This window comes from Acinonyx jubatus, chromosome B3 (assembly GCF_027475565.1).
Source record: "Acinonyx jubatus isolate Ajub_Pintada_27869175 chromosome B3, VMU_Ajub_asm_v1.0, whole genome shotgun sequence".
Taxonomy (NCBI): Eukaryota; Metazoa; Chordata; class Mammalia; order Carnivora; family Felidae; genus Acinonyx; species Acinonyx jubatus.
The window spans coordinates 143,497,171-143,517,004 of NC_069386.1; the positions used below are offsets into that span (position 1 = coordinate 143,497,171).

At 62.4% G+C, this 19,834-nt stretch overlaps 2 long non-coding RNA genes across 2 annotated transcripts; both read left to right on the forward strand.

The window, feature by feature from the left end:
* LOC113601487 (uncharacterized) lies at positions 1–2,223 on the forward strand. Its single transcript, XR_003422804.2, has 3 exons — positions 1–203; positions 611–1,398; positions 2,039–2,223. It is a non-coding gene; the product is annotated as an uncharacterized LOC113601487 (long non-coding RNA).
* A 7,331-nt stretch (positions 2,224–9,554) lies between these two features.
* On the forward strand, positions 9,555–16,393 carry LOC128316143 (uncharacterized). The gene is made up of 3 exons (XR_008299757.1): positions 9,555–9,830; positions 10,720–11,289; positions 11,393–16,393. It is a non-coding gene; the product is annotated as an uncharacterized LOC128316143 (long non-coding RNA).
* Positions 16,394–19,834: the final 3,441 nt, after the last annotated feature.

The window sequence follows — 19,834 nt, forward strand, 5'->3', positions numbered from 1 at the left end:
CGCGGAGGGGCGCACAGGGTACCGCATGGGCTTTGTGGGCCTCTCTGCCCGTGGGCCCCCGTCTCCTGCAGGGACACTAACCCTCTCCTCCTCGTCCTCTGTTTTCCTTCGAGCGTCTGTGCAGGTTCTGACCATGAGTCACTCCGCGGCTCAGGCTCCTGTGAAATCCGTTTCTGGTGCTGCTCCTCCCACACCTGCCCCAGGTCCGTGTCCCTCTGCCCGCCCCCTGCCGTCTAGCTGGCCTTTCCTGCGACTGTGTTGACCCTGCACGTCCCCGTGTGGATCTGTCCCTCTGAGAGCTCAGGGTGGCCTGACTGCTGACCCTCGCCTCCCCGCTGACGTGGTGCCCTCCCTGGGCAGGTGGACGGGTGACCACACCCCCCTGTGCCCCGGGGGGGTGGGGGGGGCCTCCACCTCGCCTTATTCCCGCTGCCGCTCTACACGGCCAGTCTTACCTGCAGTGGTTCCTGTCGCCCTGCCCGTGCTGGCCCTGCCCTCACGACTTGCCCCAGGTTCAGCTGCCCAGGTCCCCATTTGTCGTCTACGATCATGGTTGCCAAACCTACTGCTGCCTTTTCTCATGATTTTTTCTTGTTTCTTACTGATAAAGGACCCCTTTATCTACTCGCGTGGATCTAACCCGTTGGCTGTATTTGATTTGAGGTCTTCATGCTTATCTACATCACATTCTCGGTACATCTGTCCCCGTGACGGTGCCCCACACGCTGAGCAGGGGATGCGCACCGGCGCCTCTGGCCACTGTGGCCCGAGAATACGCATTCTGGCTCTGGATCTGTGTCGTGAGCTGCCCGGCCTAGTCGCGTATCCCCAGAGCCCGAGGGGGACGGGGGACGCCTCCCGTGAGACCAAATGTATGTTTGCTCTGCATCGTGCTTCTGGCTCCCTAACCCCCTGGGGTTTTCCAAGTGAGAAGAGCCAATAAGGTGTCTTTTGTATCATAATGGGGAGACGCTGGAAAGCCCCTAGGATCGCACTGGTGGCCAGGGATCCAAGCCTGTGATCTGAGAGCAGGAACCACCTGGCCTCTGGGAGGGGAGAGGGCCTGGGGGTTGAATGGATCACCTATGGCCAATGACTTGATCAAGCCTCCGTAAAAAGCCAAAGAAGGATGGGGTTGGGGTCAGAGAGCTTCGGGCGGTTGAACTCTTGGAGACTGGGGACAGCCGTGTGCTCAAGGGCTCGAGGGAGCTCCACCCCTCCCCTCCCCTCGCCCTGCCCGGCTCTGCAGCTCTTGGGCTGTTCTGAGTTCTAGCCTTGACGATGACCAGCTGATCGACTGAGTAAAGTGTTCCCTGTGAGCTGCCCTAGCCAACCAGGTGGGCCCACGGAGGGAGTCACTGGAACCTCCAATCTATAGCCAGCTGCTCAGAGGCACAGGTGACAACCAGGACGGCCACCGGCATCCGGAGTTGGGGGAGGGGCAGTCTTGTGGGACCCAGGGGGCTGAGGCCAGTCCCCAGGAGGACGGTGTCGGAACGGAGGAGAGTTGTAGGGCCCCCGCGGGTGGGAGGGTGGGGGAGCTGATGTGGGAGGCATATTCCCCCTGCAAGTGCCCTCAGCAAGCCCCCCGCCCGGCGAGGGCTCCCTAACCACCAATCGCCCGCCCGGGCGCCGAGGCCGAGGGCGGAGGTGGGCTCCCCAGCAGCCATCACCTTGTTCTCAACAGCCCTCGCCCTGGAGGGCCAGACCCCCACCTCCTCCTGGCCCTCCCCACCGCCCCGCAGCCGCCCCGTTCCAGACAACCTCAGTGCCCGGGTTTCCCCCTGGGGTCCATCCTTGTCCTCCTTCTGTGGTCCCCCCGGGGGGACGGGGCAAGAGCCCGCATTAGCCAGGAACCGGGACAGGACAGAGGAGACAGGCCATGGAGGGGCCCTGGTGGGGAAGACACCTCCCACCCCGGGAGCTCTGCTCTTCTGCTGAGACGTCTTAGCTTCGGCAGGGTGGGCACCCGTGGCTGGTTAGAGGGGCCCCTAGGAAGCCTGCTGGTAGTGGACGAGGCCATTCCCTCCTCTCTCAGCAGGGCCTGGGGGCCTGGGGAGGCCGGGACCACCCCCCTGCCACACACACACACAGCAAACCTCCACCAGCTACTTCGCGGGGCCCTGTGAAGCTGGGAGGGACTCTGGGGCGGCGAGGGGCAAATACTGTCCCCCTTCAAGAAGGCCGAGTTATTCACTAGCCTCCATAATAAATAAATGAGCGCCACAGTACTTAACAGAAGGTGTTTTAATTCTTACCTTGACCAGAGAAGCAATCCCCCTGCCGCACACGAGTGTGTGCTTCCAGGTCGTCCTGCGCACTTGTCCCGCCTTCCAGCGGACACGGGCTGTCCCCGCGTGCCCCGCCCCCACGCCCAGAGCCGGCCCCGCCCCTACACCCTGGGATGGCCCCACCCCCACGCCCACGGATGGCCCTGCCCCCAGACCTTGCCCCCAGACCCCTCAGGCACAGCTGTGGGAGAAAGGACCCCCTAGCGTTCTGGAGACTGAGGGTTGGCCCCGCGGACACCTGCGAAGAGACCAGGGGGCGTGGGGGTCCACGCGGGAAAGTGCCCTCCAGGACCAGGAGCTCGGGGTCCCTTCTGCGGGCCCTGCTTCGATAGCCGTCTGCTGTGGGCCGAACTGTGTCCCTCCAACTCACGTGTTCAAGCCCATATTCCAGTGTGACTGGATTTGGAGACAGGCCTGGGGGGGGGGGGGGGATGTCAAGGTTAAATGAGGTCATAAGGTCCTGATCCGGTGGGGTGGCACCCTCACGAGAGCAGAAACCCCAGAGCCCGCTGGCCGTGGGAGGACACAGCAAGAAAGTGGCCTCTGCGGGCAGGGAGGGCCTCTTCCGGGAACCTGACCCTGCCTGCACCCTGCCCTTGAACTTCAGCCTCCAGAAAGAGAAACCAATGTCGTCTAAGCCCCCAGCCTGTGGTGCTCAGTTCCAGGGGCCCTGGCCCCCGATGGCCTGCCCCTGCCCATGAGGCTGTTGGGAGGTGTCACCCCACAGCCACTGAGGCCCCAGGTGGGTCCTGAGAAGGGCTGATATGCGCCAGCAGCTGAGATAGAAAGACCTGTGTCCCTGGAATGCAGCATCCCCTCCCAGGGCAGGTGACATCCCAGTAACAAAGGCCTTCCGTGCCTTTGGCCAGGTGACCCCCGGGTGACTGGAGGGATGGCAGCCTCCGGCGGTTGCGAGACCACAGCACCTGCAGGGCACCAGGAACAGGGCACAGATTTGCCCCCCACCAGGCCACAGGGGCTCTGTGATAGGACCACGTGACCACCTCTCAGAGCTCAGACTCTCTTCTGGCCTTGACTCACCTTCCTGTGACTAATCTGTCATCCACAACACATCATGGACCAGAAACAGGCACGGGGGAGCCTTCTGAAGGGGGGGGGAGTTCTCCCCTCCTTGTCCCGGGTGCAGGTCCCACCGTCTGCTTGTCAAATGCCTGTGCGTTTCGCTGCATGCAAATCGTCCCTCAAACACACACACCCCAGAAAAGTCGTCATTACTTTAAAAAGTCAGAAAATACAGACGACCGAAAGGTACGAATCCCCAAAGTGTGGTGCACAGAGGCCGCCTTGGAATTTGCTGACTTCCGTCAGTAACAGAACACGATATTCCACCAGATCTGCCACAATTATTTTAGTGACTGTGACTTCAAACTACGTGTAAACCAAAAAATTTTTTTAAATTTTTTTTTAACTTTTTAAATTTATTTTTGAGAGAGAGAGAGACAGAGCATGAACGGGGGAGGGGCAGAGAGAGAGGGAGACCCAGAATCGGAAACGGGCTCCAGGCTCCGAGCGGTCAGCACGGAGCCCGACGCGGGGCTCCAACCCACGGACAGTGAGATCGTGACCTGAGCCGAAGTCGGCCGTTTAACCGACTGAGCCACCCAGGCGCCCCCCAAAATTTTTTTCAACAAATTACCTACCATTGGGAATTCACCGCTTGTAGGGTTTTTCTTTCGACGTTGTGAACGGTTCCGCACCCTGGCCACTCCCTCGCAGTGCTGGTTCCAAGGTCACCATCTTGGTCTACGGCCGGACCACCCTGAACGCGCCCCATCCGTCTAAGTTATCGCCTTGAGACAAGTCCCAGGATTGGTATCGCTGGGGCAAAATGCACCCCCAGTTTTAAAAGCTTGGGCTTTTTTTGTTTGTTTGTTTTAAATGCCATGTGAGAAGCAGTGATTTCAACAGACTTTCTGGTCCTGCTTCTCATTTGATCTTTATTCCCCGGGAGGCTGGGGGTGCTGGACCTGCAGGGGGAGGAAGGGTGGTCCCCCCCCCCCCAGGAAGGTCTCACTCCTTCTGGGGACCGAGAGGGGCCACACACACTAGAGCCTCTGTGCTAAGGCCCGGAGAGCTGTGGGGCCATGGTGGCCTAATGAGCTGAAGTCCCGGAGACAGGAGAGCCCTCGGAGGGCTGACGACCGCCGGTTCTGGGCGCTGGGCTGAGGACTGACCTCGGCCCAGGCGGGGAGCGTCGGTGACCGAAAGAGAGCCCAGCGAAGCTTCCCACAGCCACGGGGGCAAAGTCCTCGGACACGACACACCGTTGGTCCCACACACCCCAAAACACTTGTGAAATCTTGGTGCTGTGCCCGGCCAGGCTCCCCGTTAAATCTCTGATGAGACCAGCCCCTAAACCAAGGCTAGCCAGAGCAAGACCAGGTCTCACCAAGTGACGCCCCCATCTGCCCTGCTCTGTCCAGATCGGGTTGTGGGCTCCAGCCCTCCTCCGTCCTAACTGCCCGAGGGCAGCTCCCAGCAAAGGCCGGGCGTCTCCGAATGGACCAGCTCCGTGCACAACCGTCCACAATCGCTGACACGGAGGCACCTATCCAACAGCACGGGCGCGGTGGCACCCAGACCCAGGCTGTAGGACGTGGATGCTCAGGAGGAGGGACTCACATCCCACGCTGGCGCCCTATGTCGGAGGGCAGGCTAAAACCCCGGCGGAACCCACAGTCTTGCCGCTTGAAGCACCAGAGGGCGGAGCTGAGGGTGGTCGCAGTGGCTGGAAGGCCAGAGGAGACCCCAGAAGGGGAGCCCCGAATACCCCCTGATAAGTTCTGCTCAAACCCCTGGCTGGTCTGTGAGCCACGCGGGCAGGGGACACAATCCAAGCAGCTCAGCTAACGGCACAGAGATCCCACGCAGAAGGGACAGCGTTTACGGTTTGAGTTGCTCAATAAAACAAGAAAATGAACGATGCGAGAGGGAACACGACGCAGCCCCAAGCCTCCACGGCTCCCCAGTCACGACGGGCACGCGAAGTAGCAGGAAAGGCGACTGACGCCCAAGAGAAGTTGCAGAAGCCGAAGACATCCCGGGAGAGGGCCGCGGAAAACACCCTCCCGGGAGAGAGTGCATCAGACCCGGACAAGTCTCCCACGCCCTGCGCTAAGAGCAAGGCTGGAGGAACCGTGCATTTGGGCTAAAGGAAAACGACCCCAGGTGTAGACACGAAAATACAGAAAAACGTGAAGAACCCGTAAAAGGGTGATTATGTGTGAGCAAAAGATAGTGCAAAACAACGTTTGGAATCCCTCGCCGAGTTTATTTACTATCTTTTAACATTTATTTATTATTTTTGAGAGAGAGAGAAACCAGGGGAGGGGCACAGAGCGGGAGACACAGAATCTGAAGCAGGCTCCAGGCTCTGAGCTGTCAGCACAGAGCCAGATGTGGGGCTCAAACTTGTGAACCTTGAGATCATGACCTGAGCCAAAGTCTGACGCTTAACCGACTGAGCCACCCAGGCCCCCTGAAATCCCTCGCTGAGTTTAAAACACAGGTAAAACTTCGGGCGTCACAACTGCGACAGAAAAGGTGGCGGGTGGGGCGGTTGCAATACGAATGAGCAGCAAAGGCTTGTGTCCAGGATGTATAAATATATAAAGAGCTCCTGCAAATCAACAAGAAAAAGATAGACCACCCCATAGAAAAGCAGGCACGCAGACGAGGGAGACTAAGGCCAAGGAGACACATGGGGCAAACGGCACCAGGTACCTTGAGTAGGGGCGTGAGTGCGAGCAGCTCCCAGGGGAGCTTTGGGGCAGCGGCTGGGGCCAGGCCTACCATCAGCGTGTTGGCCACAGGGTGGTCCAGACTGTGGCTTCGGATGCGCTTGTCTGTGTCATTGCCACTTCAGTGAAAGTGTCCTGGGCAGAGCCACCGAAGCCACAGTGAGGAGAGAGAAGAGTGATGCAGAGAGAGGAGGAAGCCGGAGAGGCTGCCCCGGCCCCGTGTCCACAAGGCTCGTTCAGCCTCCGCCGTGGCGGCCGTGGCTGCAGACACAGGAGGCCCGTTCTTTTAGCCACCCCGGCGTCCTTTGTTGTGATAAAATACTTCTCTGAAATTCAACAATTCCTTCTGTTTGAATCCAAAAGAGAGAAATTTGATGTTTGATTTTAGAGTAAAGGATGACAGGATCACCCCATTCTGCTTGTGAGGGATTCCCGGCCTCCCCCTCTCCACGTGGCATTTGCGGAGGAAGAGGTCTGGAATATGGTTTAGCAATTTAACGACGGCTATTTCTCAGTGGTCAAGTTTAAAACAACTTTTACAGACCCTTTTTGCAAGTTTTTACATTATTTGTTACTTTAATGACAAGCATTTTTCAAAATAAGCCATTCCTTATGTGCCTCTGGTTTAGCCCTCACTAGCTGGGTAACCTTGAGCACTTTCTTAACCTCTCTGAGCCTCCGTATTTACGATTTTAACATGGAGATAATATCGCCAAGTTCATGGAAAGGATTGAATCAGATCCTGTACGTGGAATGTCAACGTGTCTGTCCTTCCATTGTTTTACCAGCTGACCAGGGCGGGGTTAGCAGATAACACAGAAGAGTCCAGTTAATTCTGAGTATCAGGCAAACAGCAGATAAGTTTCAGCATAAGTATGTCCCATGCCATATCTGGGACGTACTTATACCCAACACTGCATAGGACATGGTTATATACTTAGACTAAAACAGTATTTATCTGAAATTCAAATTTAACGAGATGTCCTGTATTTTTATTTACTAAATTTGGCAACCCTACTCAAGGGTGTTGCTGTGCCTTTGTTTACCTGGTTTAACAAGTGCCAAACTTGTGCTCAGCACATGGCAGGCTTCCAATAAACATCGGATGGATGGATGGATGGATGGATGGATGGATGGATGGATGGACGGGTGGATGGATGGATGGATGGGTGGATGGATGGGTGGATGGATGGACGGATGGATGGATGGATGGACGGACGGATGGGTAGACGGGTGGATGGACGGATGGATGGGTAGACGGGTGGATGGACGGATGGATGGACGGATGGGTAGACGGGTGGATGGATGGATGGATGGATGGATGGATGGGTGGATGGATCGATGGATGGACGGATGGATGGACGGATGGGTAGACAGGTGGATGGATGGATGGATGGATGGATGGATGGATGGACGGATGGACAGATGGGTAGACGGGTGGATGGATGGATGGATGGGTGGATGGATGGATGGATGGACGGACGGATGGATGGATGGATGGATGGATGGATGGACGGACGGATGGGTAGACGGGTGGATGGATGGATGGGTGGATGGATGGATGGATGGGTGGGTGGACGGATGGATGGATGGATGGACGGACGGATGGGTAGATGGGTGGATGGATGGATGGATGGGTGGACAGATGGGTGGACGGATGGGTGGACGGATGGACGGATGGATGGACGGACGGATGGGTAGACGGGTGGATGGATGGGTGGGCGGATGGACGGATGGATGGACGGATGGATGGATGGATGGACGGACGGACGGATGGGTAGACGGATGGATGGACGGATGGATGGATGGATGGACGGACGGATGGGTAGACGGGTGGATGGATGGGTGGATGGATGGACAGATGGACATTGGATACTGTAATGGTTTTAACACTAAGCAGCCTCAAGTATCCCGCGACAGAGCCAGGGTAGAAGCAAAGGGAGTGCCTGCTGATGGGAAGAACCTCGGCTCTGACACCCCTTACCACCTCTGGGCTCACTCTTCTCAGGCTCTGAATCTGCAACATGGAAATGCTCTGCTGTGCCCCAGGCTGCGGGAAGCCCAGTGTGCCGGGGCATGCCCCATGCGTCCTTGACGTGGGAGGGAGGGGACTTGCCTACAGGCTTCAAAGCCTGCCCACCCCCCCCACCCCCGATTTCACATGAAAGGTGACCTCTCAATTCCCAGCACCAAGGGGTCGCTCCCAGACAGCTGACCATTCCCATGGCCACGGCCAAGCTCGTCAGCCTCTCCAGGCAGCCCTCCAGAGGCCTCTTCAGTGCTGGTGAACCTCGGATACGCCCCCTCCCACCTGGGGGTCCTGAGCCCTGGGAACCACATCTTTCCAGAGAGGTCCACCCCTGTCTGTAGGGAAGGGGCTCCCACCAGGCGGGCCCAGGGCACCTGTGGACGTCTTTCAAACCAGCCCCCCTCTTTTGGAGTGCTGCCCCCTTGTTGAACCAAGGCCTTGTGGGAAGCAGCCCACAGTCCTGGCCCCACCCTGTCCCCTGCCACAGAGGCTGCGGGAGGGTGGGAGTCCCCAGAACTCTCTCCGGGGTGGGGCGCCTCATTACCAACATCCCCTTCCTCCAAGGGCCCCAGGCCAGGAGTGCTACAGGCGCCAGCATGGGGGAGGGGTGGAGACAAGGCTGACGGGGCAGAGCTGAGACCAGCAGGGAGCAGGAGAGGGAAAGGGGCCTTCTCCTACCTCCTGGGACTTCGGTGGGGCAATCCCTCTGGGTCTCCTTTCCTCCACCAGGTCGGGTTTCTGGCTCTTGCACCTAAAGTGCTCCTGACTACTTCTGTGCCCTGAACAGGAACCACATGGGGTCAGGTGGCAGGGTCAGGCCGAGCCCCATGGGCACCTCCACCAGCGTTCAGGGACCAGGGCGCCATCCTGCCAGCGGGGGCCTTCCCGCTGGCTCTGACCTGTGTCAGGTGCACTGCACCATCACCCTGAATATCCTCTAGCGGCCTGAACCCAGAGAGGCAGATAACACATCTAGGGAGCCGGGCGATGGGCCCCCCACATTGCTCAAGGGGGGCATGTGGTCAGGGGGAGGGCAGGCTGCAGTCTGCCCCCACTGCTTCCTGCCCCCACCTATGCCTCCTATCCCATACCCTGGAACCCTCAGATCCAGCCTGCTCCCTGGTCTGCAGCTGAGGGGGAGGGGTCCTGGGGAGACTAGGGGTCTGGGAGCCCCTTTCTCTCTCGGGCCTCAGTTGCCCATCTGCATGTGACATGACGGGGAAATGTCATCATTCCAGAGGAGCGAGAAGGCAACAGCCTAGGGGCTTGCCCAGAGAGGACACCCCCTCCCAAGGGCCGGCAGGGTGACACAGGGGCAAGGGGAGGGGCTGGAGCCCCCTCAGAGCCGGCGGGAGTCCTCCTGGGGGCGGGTCTTCAGCGACACTTGGCCCAGCCCCTCCCACAGCTGCCGGAGGGGGAAGGGGCGAGGCGTGAGGGGGTGGTTCTCAGGGATTTGCTGAGCCAAGGTTCCCACAGCCCCAGGGGACAGGGGACGTCTGGGTCACCACCGCACTCGGGGGCGAATGGTTGGTACTTGACTACCCCCCCCCCCACTCCCCGCCACGGCCTGCTAAGCTCAGGACAGACGTGCAGGTTCTGAGGTTCCTAAGCTGGGGGCGGGGGAGCCCCCAAGTTGCCCCTTGGTCAGAGCCCCCTTGAGGCCCGGCTTGCTGTGCGGAGCACCAGACAGCACCCCCTCGGATTGGAGAGCCCCCCCCCACCGAATTGGAGGGCCCCGTGGGGGCTGAGGTGAGAGCTGCTTTGGGAAAGACCCCCACCCCCACCCCAGTCAGGCCCAGGGACGGCGCGCCCCCTCCCCCGCCCTCTCCTCCTCCTCCTCTTCCCAAGGAGACAGATGGTGATGGAAACGGCCTCCCTCGTTTTCCGGAGCGTGACTCAGTCCGCAGCTGCTTCCTCAGCCCCACACAGCAGCCTGCCCTCCCCCGCTGCCGGCCCGCCACTCCCCCTGCAGAACTCAGGGGAGGGGCTGGGAGGTCTCTGCCGGACCGCCCCTCCCCAGGCCCGGGGTGGGGCGGGGGGAGCTGCAGATCCGGGGCCAGGGCCTGGGCTCTGCGCTCCTGGGCTGGGGGGACCCCAGCGAGGCCTCTGGCTTCCTGCCCACCTGACGTCACACCCCTGGGCGGCAACGGGGACGACCCTGTGGTTCTGGGTTCCCCAGGTGTCCCAGGATGTGGAGAGATGTGGGGAGTAGGGCAGGGGAGGGGCACTGCCCGGGGGTGGGGGGGGGGGGGGGCTGAGCCCTGGTTCTCAGGGACACTGACCTCCACCCGCCTGGGAGAGGGCTGAGTACAGGAGGGGGGAAGGGCTAAGAGGGAGTCCCGAGGGAGAAGGAGCAGAGAAATTTCCAGAAGCAAGTCCAGAGGTCAGTGTGGAATGCTGCAGGAACCGGACAGACCAGCCCTTCCCCCGGGGTGGGGGGGGTGGAATGAGTATGAGCCAGAGCCCAGCAGGGCAGATCCACCCAGGAATCGCCCCTGGGGAACCCCGGACCCCTCAATTCAGAACAGCTCTCCCCCGCACCTGCGAGCCCTCCTTCTGGAAGCCTCCCAAGGACAGTTTGCGGGACCCCCTCCAGTTCCTCCCCACCGTGTCTTTCTCTCTCTCCGCTGCCGGCCAGGCCACAGAGCCGCCCCCCAGGACAGGGGCACGGGCGCAGACGCACACAGGCAGGCACGCACAGCCGTCTGACCTGCCACGGCGCTGAGATCTGAAGGCTGTGGTTAGAGCCCCTCTTCCGTGCCCCTGCCAGAGAGAGCCTTGTTCACACACCCCGACACCCCTCTCATCCCACCCCGACCCCCAGCGCCCTGTGGGGGTGGGGGGGTGGGTTGCAGAAACTGAGCTCAAGGAACTTCAGTCCCTCTGCCCAGGGCCACCGACTGGGGGAGGTCCAGGACCCTAGACCCCAGGCCACAGCACGTGGCTCCCTCCACGTGTGGGGCTTGTGCAGGTGGCCAGGCCAGAAGGGGCCTCCTGCTGGCTGACCTGAGGGCCACCTTCCAGCCGGGGACACCAGTGCTCCCAGTCAGTAGGTCCCTGGGCCCCCTGGGGCTCCCGCAGGGGGTCCCCAGACAGCCCTGCAGGCTCTCCCACCCTCGGCGTGCCCCTGCCTGCCTGTGAGCTGCTCCCCACTCTGAATGTCAGGCTCCGTAAGTTGGGAACAACAGCCCCCTGGCCCCCTGACCAGGTAGGTGGGAGGAGGGGTGGGGTCGTGGGCGGGAAGGGCCAGTGTGCTGGTGGGAGGGGCGGGGTGGGAGGGGCCCACGTGCTGAACAGCTGGTTTTCTCCAGGTGGAGCCTGTGGAGACTTGCTCTGGTGGGGAGACTCCCCGATGTGAGCTGCCTGCCCTGCCCTCCGTGCGGCCCTGAGTGAGCTCCTAGCCCCTTGGGCCCTGGGTACCCGTCTTTGACACGTGGTGACACCTGCCGGGCCTGGCTGCATGACGCGGATGGGCTGAGCCTGGCGGGCACCCCGGGTCGCGTGCTGGGCGCCCACCGTGGGCACGTGCCACACTGGGTGGCCTTCCGGGCCAGGGCCTGAGGCTCCCTCCCACGCTCTGTCCCCACGGAGCTTCCCCCGGCACGTTCCAGAGCCACGGGCACTGCCCCACATCCACATGATGAGGCGAAGCACAAGGCCGGGGCCTGGAGACACCGTGGGGTCCTGGCTGAGCAGGACCGCAGCCCCAGAGGAAGTCAGCACACGCTGGTCAAGACAAGCTGCCAAGTGTCCCCAGTCTTTGTAAATGGCCACCTGCCTCCGGAAGCCTAAGCTGAGCGCATCCTCAGCAAATACTGGGGGGGCCTGGCTGCCTTCGACTGCTCAGCACCCCTGTCTCCCAGGTCTTCCCGACAGACCAGGTTTCTGCCCTGTGGCAGAAACCAGAAGCTGACCTCTGACACACACACACACACACACACGCACGCACGCACGCACGCACGCACTCATGTCTTACCCCACCAGCTCTGGCCAGCTTGGCCCCGCACATCACAGCCGGCCTGGCCCTGCCCCCTTGCCTCCCTCCCTGCACCCAGGGATCCTTCCTGATAGGTCAGGTCTCTCTCCCCCATCGCTGCCCCGCCCTTTCTAACCCTTCCCCTGCTCTCCCTGCCCTGCTCCGAGGCTTGTCCAAAGAGCTTCCCCAGACTTCTCACCCCCCCAGCCCCTGGTCCACAGTGGCCGGCTGGTCCCCACTGGGTCACCCCTGGGCCTGGTCCCCTACGCCTGCCTCCACAACATCGCTCTCCTTATCACAGAGAGAGGAGGGCGCTGCTCAGAGGGTTTCACGCAACTCACACCGTTGAACCCCCCAGAAGAGCTGGGTGGGACCGGTGTTTCCACCCTCCCTCCAAGGGGCCCCAGATCCAAGCAGCCGGGGTGCCTGGCAGCATATAAGCACAGAACCAGCTTCTGGGCCCCCGGGGCCAATGGCTACAGTGCTCCTGGGCTGGACCACTGGGCCACACTGCCCACTGTCCACAGGGCGTAACCAGCCTCCAGGGGGGCCCTCTCCAGGCAGGTCAGGCCCACCCAGGCCCACTTCTGGAATGCAGCCCATGGCACTCGCTCCCTGACCACGCGGGTGGTGGTCAGACGGCACCTACCCCCGCCCCCCTTGCCCAGCCTGCCCAGCCCCCACCTCGCCACTGCCCCCACCAGCAGCCACTCCCGGGTGTCGGGAGGCAGGCCATGATTCAGGCCTGAGTCAGCAGCTTTGGGAGAAGGACTTGGCGGCTTCTGCCAGCACGGGGCCGGGGGGGGGGGGGGGGAGGGGGGGAGCGGGGAGAAGAGTCTAGGCTCTGTTGGCTGGGGTCACCGGGGTCCCCTGGCCAGGACACACCTGATGGAGCCCCGGAGCCCTCTTCTGGGGGAAGTTTACACACACACAGCCTGCCATCTGGGGGTCGGGTCTGGAGCAGTGGGAGCCAGTGGAGGAGAGACCACACGCAGTGAGGTGGGGTCTCGGCCGGAGGGGCTGCTCTCTGGGCTCGCTCAGGCTGCAGCCCACCCATGTGCCCCCTCCCAAGAGGAAATGGAGCTACACGCTGACAGAGTCACTCAGCAAACACCCCTGGGCGCCTCCCCAGCCAGGCCCTGTGCCGGAAAAGCAAACACGGGGGTGGGGGGGGCGGGACACCCAGCCATGGGGCAATTCACTGACTGGAATGTGCAGAGAAACAGCTTTGGCTCCCGGGGGTGGGGGTGGGGGGGCAGGGGGGTGTCAAGGGCTCCTGAGAAGCTAAAGCAGGGAGGGGCCTCCCGCTGTCCCCCTCCCGCAGGCTTTGAATCTGGATCTTGCGAATGCGTCTGTGCTCAGTGAGTACGTGGGACTCGGTTAAAAATGGGAATAAGAGAAGTCATCCTCAGGACAGCCATCAGCAGAAAGCCTGGCGCCACACTTGTCCGTCGCCTTCAGGGACGAGACGCTGTGTCGGCTGAGCCCGGCTCGGGGGGACACGTCCGGAAGGACCTACCATCCAGAGGCTCGGTGGCCATCGGCCCCTGGGCGCCCTCGCCCTGTGAGCCGCCCCCAACTTGGCAAAGGGCGGGGCTGCACCCGCGGGGCCGAGAGACCAGGGGCCGAGCCCAGTCACCGCTGTCAAATTGTCAAATTAGCACCTGACTTCTGGTTAGTCTAAAAAATACGACCCAAGTAACCGGAGTCGACGGATAGAGGAAACGGTGCCTGGGGCGGCCCCAAAGGGCTTTGCCCAGGAGCCGGGGAGAGCCTGGCGGGTCCTGAGCCGCCCATGTGGCGGGGACAGTCCAGGGTTCGTTCTGTGGCAGAGCGGGGAAGGTGGGGGGAACCACTCCAACCGCCACCCCGGCACCCCTCTGCCACACCTGGTCTAGAAACACAGGCTAATCAGGCAGACAAATGACACACAGGCCTGTGCGGAGAGAGGTCAAAGTTCGGTGGAGACAAGGGACAACAGGTGCCTGGTGCCCAGAGGCAGAGAGTCACAGTGGAGGGAGGCGTCACCCCTGCAGCGCCAGTGCAGAGGTGTGGGAGAGAGCCTTCGTGGCCAGTGTGGGCAGAAGAACCACCTTGGGGTCATAGCTTTTTGGTTATTTTTAACCCTTAAGCCTCCGGCTGCTGCTCGGGAGACAAGCCCACAAGCCGGGCCCTGAATGGTGCTCGGGAAGGTGGGCCGGCGGGTGTGGGAGCAGAGACCTGGCGGGCGGGGGTGTCGGGCAAGGAGCAAGCCAGCTGGGGCACCAGGGGCCCCCACCTCCGAGTGACTCTCCAGTCTAGTCTGGCCGTGGGACAGCTCAGGTGCACTGAAGCTGACGACACTCAGCACCCAGTTCAGGGATGGCTGGGCAAACTGGGGGCCAGGCCCGAAGGTGGGGTGTGCTGGGACCACAGGGGGCTGCGGCATTGGGGACCCCGGGGCAGGGCTGGAGGTCCAGGGGTGGGTCGGAGTGAGGCAGGCCCCTGGCCGGAAGGGTCACAGCCACCCACAGGGATCCCATTCATAAATTCTTGGGTAACAGGCTCCTTCCCCAAAATAAAGTCTTCACGGACCTGCGACGCCCAGGCTGGGCACCATGTCTCTAAGAAACACAGTCCAGGAGCCAAAACCACCGGCAAGCATTTCAGACTTGGTTCCATCTCTTCAAGAACACCGGGGAGAATCCGACTCGCCAGCCTAAATGCCCCTGTTCCCCATCCCCCACCGCTTCGCTGCCCTGAGACCCGATCCCCTTCTCCCCCTGCCCCCTGACTGCTTCCCTCTCTAGAGGGGAGAGAAGACCCACCCTTGAACCTGCAGCTTCAAGGCCAAGGGCAAGGTGAGGCAGAAAAGACTTGTGCAGACACTGAGTTTGGGGAGCCGTGGGGCCCGGGGGCCCCCTCACCCTCGAAGTCCCCCAGGGACTCCATCTGGTGTGCCCCCCAGTTTCTCCCTCCCCCCAGTTCCCAGAACCAAGGCCGCTGGTCCCAGCGGCTTCCACCTGGTTAACTGCAGGAGCCTTTCTTTGGGCACAGGTGACGCAGCCCCCAGTATATAAACCAGTCAGAGCTCAGCTGCTCTCTGCCCCCGTCACACTGAGTTATCTGTGCAGAACCCCACTTGTCCGTCTAGACCTTCCCTGGGCAGCTGTGGTCACCAGAGGAGGCCGGGGAGGGGAGGGGCAGCCTGTCTCACCCGGGGTCTGCAGGAGTCCCAGAGCCCCTCTCTGCTCTGCAGGCCGCATCTCCAGCCATGGCCCCGAGCACCCCCCAGGGAGTCAGGGACCACTGGCCACCCCCCAGCTCAGACAGGTGCCTGAGGGAAGCAGGCCGCAGACAGACGGACTGCAGACCTGGAGACTGGCCACCCCTGCCAACACCCCAGCCTCTGTGCAGGCAGCGCCCCTGGCCTGGGGTGCGGAGGACAGTGAAGGAGCAGGTGCCCCTGTGCCCTGCACTTGGCAGTGGGGTCCTCACGGTCTCGGCAGCCCCGGGGGCCTGGCGGTTGTGGTCTAGGGTCACCACGAACAGCGAATTGGCTTCTAGGGGACACAGGGTTAGAGGCTGCTAGCCTCTGGCCAACATTTCCCCAGCTGATCAACGCATGACCTGGTTCTGTGTGTGTTTCTGTTTAGAAACGCTTTATTTAGTGTGGAGTTGACCCTTGAACCACAACGAGGCTAAGAGCACTGACCGCCGCACCGTCGAACATCCACGTATAACTTTTAACTCCCCAAGACTTTACTCATAGCCCACGGTTGACCGGAAGCCTTACTGGTAACGTCAACCGTCGGTTGATATGTATTTGTATGCTATGTGTATCATACGCTGTACTCTTACAATGAAGTGAGCTAGAGAAAAGAGCGTTAGCAAGAAAACCATAAGGAAGATACGTTTACAGCACCAGGCTGTGTTTATTGAGAAATGATCTCCGTCTAAGTGGACCCACGCAGTTCAGACCTGCGGCGTTCACGGCCAACTGCACACTACAGACTCGCTCTCCCTGAGCTCAGGGCCAGCGGCTTTGTAACCAGCACCTGAAGGAAGTTTCCTGACCCCAGCGTGTCCTCCGGGAGGCATGTCCCAGCACAGGATTAGCCATTTCAACAGGGAAATCTCCACCACAGGGACAAAAATGTGGAAAACACGGTCCTGGACAGGCACAGGCAGGAGAAGGACGCTTGTTTGTGGCGCAGAATGAAACCGGGAGGCAGGACACCCCCTCCTCCGACCTCAGCGGGGGACCTGATCATCGGGGGACTCAGCTTTTGCCACCCTGGGCACGTTCCCGAATGCCTGCGATTTTAGGGTCACGAACGCGAGTTGAACGGAAGGCGAGTTGAACGGAAGGCGAGCTGGCAAATACAGTCTGCAAGTGATGGCGGGCTCCTGTGAGTGTGTGTGGGTGTTCAGACGAAGGGGGTGGAGGTCACTCCCGGACCCAAGCCTCTACTGACCAACCGGGCCACTGTGCTCGTGAAAGCAGCTGCTGGTTCTGGGGCCCGGGGAGAGCTCCTAGAGCAGGGCAGGCCCTGACTGACCCCAGCTGCCCGCAGCCGTGCACAGACGGGTTTGGAGGGGGGTGGGTTGGCACCCCCTCACTGACTTCATTCTGTATCAGCGTCAGAAGTCATGTCAGGGCACCCCAGTAGGGAAACAGAAGGAAAGATGTTTCAAAATGAAAGCAATAAAAAGCATTCTGGGTGCCTGTCAGGGGAAACGAAACCTTGGTTTCATCTGGTGGCCTTAGAGCCCCCCTCTGGGCCCGCGAGTGCCCACCCACCACACTCAGGGCGTCCTGGCCTTCACCTCCGCCCCCCACGTCAGGCAGGGAGGCTGCTCTCTGCGAAGTGCCCACGCCAGCCTTCCCACGCCGGCAGGGCTCACGCGGGCAGAACCAAATCCCCATCTTCTGCTTCCTGATGAGAAGTGGTGGCCAGTTCTGTGCGGGTCTGTGCCGGAGGATGTGGTCCCCCAGTGCCGGTGTCGGGAGGCACGCTGTCTCCGGCTGGTGTGCTGGCCGCGGCTGGCCGTGTGTCCGAGCTGCAGCGGGTTTCTGGTACTGAGGCATGAGGGTATGGGCACGGGCGCACCCCCAGCTCTGAAAACAGACCCAGGCCCCGGGATAGGACCTGCCGGACGGACACGGCTTCCAGAAAGAACATCCCTCATCAGACGGGCTGAGTGTGCTGGAGAGTGTTTGCAGGTTTCTGAGGCCTCCCCCTCAGGGACGGGAAACCATGTCGGAATGGGGCCTGGGTCGAGGGGGGCCTGGGGGTGTGGAGCCACTAAAAGCAATGGGGACCAGGGTCGAGGATGGGTCTTTGTTCGCCTCAGTGGTTCCGGCAAGATGAGCCCACAAACTGAGGCCTGGCGGGGCAGAGCTCCGGGCTGGAGAGAAAGTCACTCCGAGACCAGCGTCTGCCGCACCTCTGACCTCAGCCACGCACTGCACTGGACACGCGCTCACACGCTCCCTGCCTTCCTCCTCCCGCGTCACCGTCACCCGTTACCTGTTCCTGCGCTGAACTCGGCCCTCGGGGTGCAGCACAGAACTGCCTCCCCCCGGGTGCCTCACCACCAGGGCGTGGCCTGGGGACCCCGTCCTGGGTCCCACCCGCCCCAGGCAGGGACACAAGGGAGCCAGCCCTGGGGGTGCCAGCCCACCGGCAGCCTCCCTTTCCTCCATCCGGGCAGGGGGCCTCACAGCCGAGGGGGCCACAGAGGGTCTGGCAAGCTGGATCCAGATCCCCGCCCATGCCAGGCCTCTGCTCCAGTCTCTGGGTGCGACTCAGGATCCCGCCCACTCCGCAGGCCCGTGGGAGGAGTGAGAGAAGGTGTGGGGCGGGCACAGAGACCCTGCTCAGCACTGGGCTCCCAGCGCGACCTCCCCCACGCCCCGCCCTCCCAGCCCAGTCCTTAGGCTAGAAGATCCTCCCACCTGTCTCCACCTCATTCTCGCATCCATGAGGTCAGCAAACACACCCACTAACCACAGCGGGCAGCAGCCAGGCGCCAGCTCAGGACAGCAGAGTCAGCCAGGCCCGCGTCTCCTACCCGCCTCCAGGGGCACCAGCTTCTGGAGTCAGGAGAGTGTGGAGAGGCCTGGAACCCAGCTCCAGGGAGGGCAGGAAGTCTTCCCGGAGGAGGCCCCAAAGCTCCGCGGGTCAAGGAGAGGGGAGGGGGCCGGGTGGGGGAGGGCTGGCCCCCTTCCAGGCTGAGGGACACTTGCCCAGGCCAGGACTAGGTGCATTCCAGGAACTGTTGAGTCCCCGCCCAGGAGTGGCTGTCCCGCTCGGAGTCTCCAGGTTGGAGCACGTCCAAGAGTCGGCAAGCGCCTCTCCTGGCCGTCTCTCATGGGTGCGCAGGGGCCCTCATGCGGTACTGGCCTGCTGCCCTGGGGCCGACGCTCGAAGAACCTGCGGCTGCGGGGCCGGGGAGGGGCCGCACTCGCCCTGGGAGTGGGCATTGACAGGCCAGGAGCTCCGGGCCTTATCCCGACCTGACAGAGGGGCAGAGGGGCAGCGCCGTGGGCACCGAGAAGGCACGGGGCTGCCCCCAGGGCAGGAGCTGGATCAGGGCTGGGAAACCAACCGGCCCAGCCCCCAACCCCCCCCCCCCCCCCCCCCCCCCCCGCCCCAGCACCTGCGTCCACCTGGCCCCGCCCACCCGTCCGCCTCCCCGCGGCCGTGATCCGCTGGTCAGGCAAGTCCGGGGAGCGATGCTCCGTCCTCATCTTGCCCGAGGTACACGCTTTAGAGGTTCCTGGCGTTCTTCTGCACGGGTGGGGAAACTGAGGCATGTGCAAGCCTGACTCACGGATTGCTGGAGCAGGGCCCCAGGGCAGGGACTGTGTCTCCTGTCAGACTGGGGCAGCACAGAGGCCTGCCTGCTTGCCTCCCCCCACCCCACCCCCACCCCCATCCCCCGTGCACCTGTGGCCCCCCGGCCCTCAGGCCTGGTGCACTCCAAGCCCGGGGAACCTCCAACTGAGGGTTAGATGTCGGAAGGGACTTCCAGAGCTGGGGGCCGCCTCTCCCTAGCCAGTCAGTCAGGCTTTCTGAGCCTGCTATGAACAGGCCACCCTGGCCAATGTGGGGGTCAGGGACCAGGTCCGGCAGTCTGGCAGGATTGATTGGGCCGGGCAAGAAGAGGGGGTGACAGAGGGCACGGCACAGCAGTCCCGGATGCCGGGAGCCCGGCAGAGTGGGGGCAGCCTGGAGACCACTCAGACCCCATGTGGGAGCTGTTTCCGGAGGCCTGCCCGGAGGAGGCTGCAGGGGCTGGCCCGGAATGCTGGGGGCGTTCTCCATCGCAGAGCACCGGGAAGAGCAGTCTCCCACGGGGTCCCTGGGACTCGGCATCCAGCTGGCCAGAGTAGGGGTCCCATGTAGAGGGCAGAGGCACGTGAGCGACACCAAGGAGGCGGCCCACCCGCCCCTGGGGCTGGACCTGGAGGAGGGGCCGGGGGTGACAAGATTCGGCGCGGTGCAGCCCGAGGAAGGGGCCCGCCCCGCAGCGAGGTCTGAGGCAGGGGGCAATGGCTTCCAGACGTTTCCCAGGCCCCCCCGCCCCCGCCCCGCTCCTCGTGTTCCGCACCCACCGCCACCCCCGGCCGCCAGGAGCGAGGCCGGCAGGGCGGGGAAGGGGCGACTTCGGGGAATTTCCAGGCGCGAGGAGATCCCCAGAAAGCGCGCGGGCCGCGGGCGGGGTGGGCGGGGCCTCCCGGCGACCCCTCCCCGACTCCGCCCCCGGGCGCGCCCGGTCCCCACGTGGC